Source organism: Dysidea avara, chromosome 13 (genome assembly GCF_963678975.1).
Source record: "Dysidea avara chromosome 13, odDysAvar1.4, whole genome shotgun sequence".
NCBI classification, from domain to species: domain Eukaryota; kingdom Metazoa; phylum Porifera; class Demospongiae; order Dictyoceratida; family Dysideidae; genus Dysidea; species Dysidea avara.
The window spans coordinates 13,937,021-13,943,066 of NC_089284.1; positions in this window are offsets into that span (position 1 = coordinate 13,937,021).

Here is a 6,046-nt window from a genome sequence, read left to right on the forward strand (position 1 = left end):
CTAGGATAGATTGAGAACTCTTTCTTGTACACAATATAAAGTGTTGCAACAAAATTTACACTATGCAACAATGTTGCTATAATATATGAGGGTAATTAGTATGTAAAAGACATGTGCACTTTGGGGGCAAGCAATTTTTGTTCATGTGATACAAATATTCTTAATCCACAACCATTTGCAAGATTAATTGCCTGGTTTGAACTGGCAATAGAAAGATGCGCTGTTTAGAAGTAAATTCAAAAAGCAAGCTGCACACAAGTACAACTAGGTAATATGTCGACTACATGATCTGGTTCTTTATCATAGTCAAAATTAAGCTGTATAAACGATCTGTCATCAATTGAGTTATCCTGACATCTTAGTAGATTTCTGACTATTTTGTGCTTGTTTCTGTACTAAATGCTGGCATTGTTGATGTACTGTGGATGAGCATTTGCTAACAGCTTATATATGTACCAGTGGTGGATCCAGGGGAAGTTCCAAAGGTTTTATGGACCCTTTAATGAGAGCCTTAATATCTCTTGCTGAGGAGGTACCGAGAAGTTGTTTCTCAACTGCTGACTATATTGAATAGAATCAAAATCAGTTTAATAATTAATTATTTTATGACTTGTACATGGCCAAAACACTCATTTTGCTTCCCTTACTGCAAAGTCACTTCAAGCTGCTACCCTGTTTACTTCCAATTGCACAGTATTTCTAAAGGCCTTAAGATTTAACAGTGAAACATTGCTAGTACTATCAAATACTATATGACTAGGGAGCTACAATTAGTTTCACTGATACCAGATCTTGTGACCTATCATGGAGTACCGGTACCTCCGTACAGTAACATACTCTAAGCACCTTAAATAATTTTGTGGCATCTATTATGCTGCTTAAAGAAAGTGTTGATATGGAAAATTAATGCCTCAATATGGTTTCGTTGGATGAAGAAGAAGACAAGCAGCCTGATTGAAGATAAAAGAAAAGACAAGGTGCACAGGGCGTACACTCGTCGGAACCCCAAAAGGCATATCCCACCGGTGAGTTTGTTGTTGTAGCGTAAAATGGTGACCGTGCGCTGCTTCGTTTGGGCTCTAGGCTTGCGACTGTGGTCAGTGAGTGAGGCAGTGATACTAAAATGGAGTTTTTGGCGATTTTTTAAAATTTTATATCCAGCCACCTGTAAGTGTTTTGTTGTATCGGATGTTTTATGTATTATATGGACTAGTACTATTCCATAAAGGTGGTTTTCGCCGCATACAATGTCTGTAGGATGATTTTTAAAGGCGGAATTTTGGGCGGCGCGCGAAACATTCACCACAATCCCTACTTAAACAGTACGACCGTACCGTTTGATACAGCAGATTGCATTTCTGTTTAAAAATCGCGTCACGCATGCACTGCGTTAATACACACAGTTGTGAATACAATCCTTCACAGAACTACCTTTACAAAGTGGAAATCTTAACGTCAGCAACTTGCTCTGTGAAACAAAGCAGCTTCATTCTTGTGTGCGCATACGCGCATGCGTCACGAAATTTTTAAACGGAAATGCAATCTGCTGTAATAGGGCATTTCGGAATTATGTAAATCTGTAACATAATGCAAGGCTCCACCCTTAAACACTTTTGTAGTTTTATCTAAGTGGAAGATACTAACCAGGGAGTATTAATTGTGTCTAGAGAAGCAAGAAGTGTAATGGTTTTGCTCATTTTTAAAATTCTGTTTGTTTTGGTTAATTATTTGTAGTGAAGTCAAAATAATGGGTTTTGTAGTTTTAACTCCCCTGTACTAGTGGCTTCCTAAAATGTTCTTGTGAATTTATGCCTAACTAATTCCAGTAAGTGTAATTACCACAGTGATTAGATAGTACTTGTTCACAATCTGAAGTTTTTGTACATATAATTGTATATGTTCATACCTACTATGCAGGTAAAATGATTGTGGTTATAGGCTTATATGCATCTACACTCATGGGGAAGAGGAAGATATTAATTGGAAGACAGTACAAGAACCATGAAAAGAAATTACAGGCTTTAATGCAGAGACCTCCTGGGTGTCCAAGGAAAAGAATAACATTTACCAGATTCAGTACCACTTTATTTTCATTATTACCACCTAGAACACCATTACTGGCTGCATTGCCATCACTGTTCAATTCTTCATCCTTGCCAATGCGGACGCCACTGTCACTGTTCGCATCACCTCCATCATTGCTCACAGCACTATCAAACCCTCTGTCACCATTGACATTAGCAAACCAACCATTGCTACCATTGCCATTATCAAAGTATACACCAGGTACACCTTCAGTCCTGAGACCAACTGATGTGTTATTGAAAATACCACTTTCACCATTGTCAACAGCATCACCCATGCTAACACCACTGTTGCAATCAGTGTCACCAGCATTGCCCATACCATTATCATCATGTGCTCCATGCACTTCATCTCCATTTTTGCCACTGTTATCACCACATTTGCCATCATCATCACCACCTCTACCTTTGACACTTGAAAGAATTTGAAGAACTAAACTGCCATCGCAATACTGGAATATAAGTTGCTCTGCAGTCGACAGTCACATATATTTTTACAAATTGCAAGATATCACTTCTACTAGCACGTGCACCCATCCATTACAAATATCATACTCACTGCAAATCAATTCAAGCCTTACTTGGAAGCTAACCATATTAAATCATGAAATTAGTAAAGAGATACCTCCACTAAGTAATATCCCTGAAATCATTGATGAAGATCATGTAGCTGCGCTTCTGGCTAAATTAGATGCTCTAAATGTATGTTCAGGACATCCAGAACAACATTTTATTGAAATGCTAAATGATAGGAATGGTAAGCTTTATAACTCATCTGGAGGAGTAGCTGCATATTTAGATAATACCTGCAGTGTATATAGTGGTGATGGGGAAATAATCTCTGGAATAATTAGAACGTCAAATTGTATGATTCTAACTGAGAAGACCAGATGTGCCAACTACATCGCTTATAGACCAAATTTAAGATCTATTTATTGCAGGTGGTTGAAGTGACAAGCAATGTCACCTTCACAAGTAGTCGATATTAGCAGCCATATCAATGACAGATGGCTAAAAGCACCTGAAAGAGAAGAGAAAACAATGCTCATCAAAAAAAGACTGCATGCCACAGAAAAGAAAAACGATTATTTAGTAAAGAAGATAAGAGATTTGTTTGATACAAAAAGTATCGATGTTGATAATAGTTTGCATGCAGGGCTGCACAACATCATACAAGAGCATTCTGAAAAAATCCAGCGTAAATATCAGCCCAACACCTTTCACCTGGAGTGAGCAGCTGAAGAATCTTGCAAGAGTGCCAATACAATGAAGGTGGCATCCAATGTTCATTCGTTGGTGTCTCCATTTAAAAATGCTATCAGGTACTGCGTATGATACACTGAGGAAGACACTGGTTCTTCCATGTGGTCGAACACTGCAAGATTACACCCACTTCATTAAAGAAGGTACTGGCATTCAACCAGAGGTAATCGTGAGTTCAAATGTGTGAGTTGGAGGGAAGGTGTCAGTAAAATGAGGCTGTACGCATCATCATTATATCAAGTCAAGGTGATAACATACTACTCTATGACAGGTGTGTTCTTGATAGAAGATGTGCAAGAGGTTTAATAAATGAAGTATTCCTTTTAATGCTCACTGCAAAAAGGTTGTGAATAGTGAGCTGATAGTGATTGGAGATTAGACCTATCATACTAAGGAGATTGTCAAGATGATGAGGCACATGCTACTATGCATTCCTTTTAATGCCCGCTGTGGTTTAGCGGATCTCCAATACTGCAGTGCTGATGTGTGACATGTTGCTAGCCGATTAAAATTTGGATCAAGAGTTAATCCGTGAGAGCTGTGGAAGAAGAAATTAGGTAAAATTGCATGCTGATCGAGCAATAACGTAGGTTGTAGGGTCAATTAGCTGCAGAAACAACAGTGTAGCAGTATATTTAGCTAGCTAGGCACAACCATGCACTTTAAGATTTCTATATAAATGTGTAAGAGTCCACAGTGAGATGGACTCATATGTCGTGTATTTATATTGCATGGGAGGACTTGATGCAAAGGTGTGCCCCACCTAGGCCCTACCGTCACTAAACCTCTAGCTACGCCCCTGCTCTGAATACTGTGACTGCTCTATTAGAGTATCCAGATCCTGACTGTTCTATTAGAATATCTCAATCTTTTCTTGCAAACAGTGTCCCATAACCCCCCCGTCTCCACTGCCTATGAATAGCCTTGTAAACAACTTTTAAGACCTTACAACCATCTGCAACGGCCAAAATGGCAGTGAGACACTACTAATAGACATATGAAGAAGTTTGCTACATGGCACGGACATTATTTTGCTTAATCACGGAACACTGTAATTTTCACAAACTAACCTGCAGAACTAATTCACAGTGTTTTTGTTTCATTGTAACACTAATTTAGTGAAGGTTAATGGCTGTCAAGACATCGAAATAGCTCAGAACCGCGTTCCTTTCCAAATATTCGCCATTTAATTCTCCATAGGCATAGAAAAAGTAACTTAAGTGATTTTCAACCTTAAAATGATGAGCTTAAATTTCCTCTGATTTCCTTCTGCTATAGCTCATCTTAATCACTATTCACTGTTCTTTACAAATCTGGTTCGGAATCTGAGGTATCTATCATGTGTTGCGAGTTATTATGCCTTACGCTTTTATTGCATGCCCCAAAATTCCTAATACAAAATGTATGGGCAAATTTGCTCGGTTTAGGCCATTTTGACAAGCCAAAATTTCTGTGAATCGGGCTTCTTTTGGCATCATTGTACTCGCAGAGAGTTGCTCCACACGTATCAAATTTGGAAAGTTAAGCCATACCTATTTGATCTTATGTTGCGCGGGCAAAACTATTTTAAATTTGGGTAGGTAGGTTGGTTTGAAAATTAAACAAAAACATACAAATTGCAAACAATGAATGTAGCTATAATAGTGCATTTTTTAACATACACATTTAAAATCTAGGTTTCATATTATTAGACTGCCTGGTTACAAGGCTCTAATATATTAAAAGTAGAATAGCTATTTATATATTTAATACTAACCTCGTGAGCATTCAAAACCTGTGAAATCTCCACTTTCAATACTCTTCTAGTTAAAAGTATATCTTCAAAAGAGCTTTCCCATTGTATCTGTACAATTCTAGAGTGTTGGACGATCTTCAATGGTCTCTTTGAGTGTAACACATGACGAAGTTGACGCCGTGTTGTCTTTAATTAAGAACACGTGATCCGCACACGTGATTTTTAAAATTATTAATTATTTCATTTGAGCAGTAGGTCGGGCCCGCGCAACATAAGATAATATAATACTAAACAGACTCGAGGTAGGCGGTACACGATAATTAATTAAATTTTTAATGGTTTTTCAATCGAAGTGTGTTGGACATGCCTGTTCCAGCTGGCATTTTTTGCCATGAACAAAAGTATAGCAAATGTCCGCGAACTTCTTGATTTGCTGCTTCAAAAATGCAGAAACTAACAAGAGAATCCGACCACTTACAACTTAAGACCACTTAAGTGGCCCTAGGGACTTTTAATTGTCCCCATTATTGTTGTTTCAGTTGTGTCCAGCACACATGCCTTTTGTGCTGGGGGTGGTAGGCGGGAATAAAAAAATAAAAAAACCACTTACAACTTTAAACTTAGCCTGTTCTCCTTGCCAGCTCCTGGATCCGCCCCTGCAGCGACTTCTGGGCATAACCGAATGCTGGTTTCTATGTTGCATCATTCTAGCTAACACCTAGCTATATGCCTCGAAGACGGGTCCCATAGGGGTATCACCTACAGAAAACTGCAAAGCATCGTAACTTCCGGTCTATGGCCCATAAATAGCTTGTCACACCCTTGAGGAACATAATGTATCAAGAGCAGTGAATTGGCTGCGTGTGTATAGCTATATACAGGAGAGATTGTTGTTGACTTAGCTATTGCTCGATATATAGCTGCACATGCAGTAGCTGGTTTTTTTCGACTATCAAAAAACCTA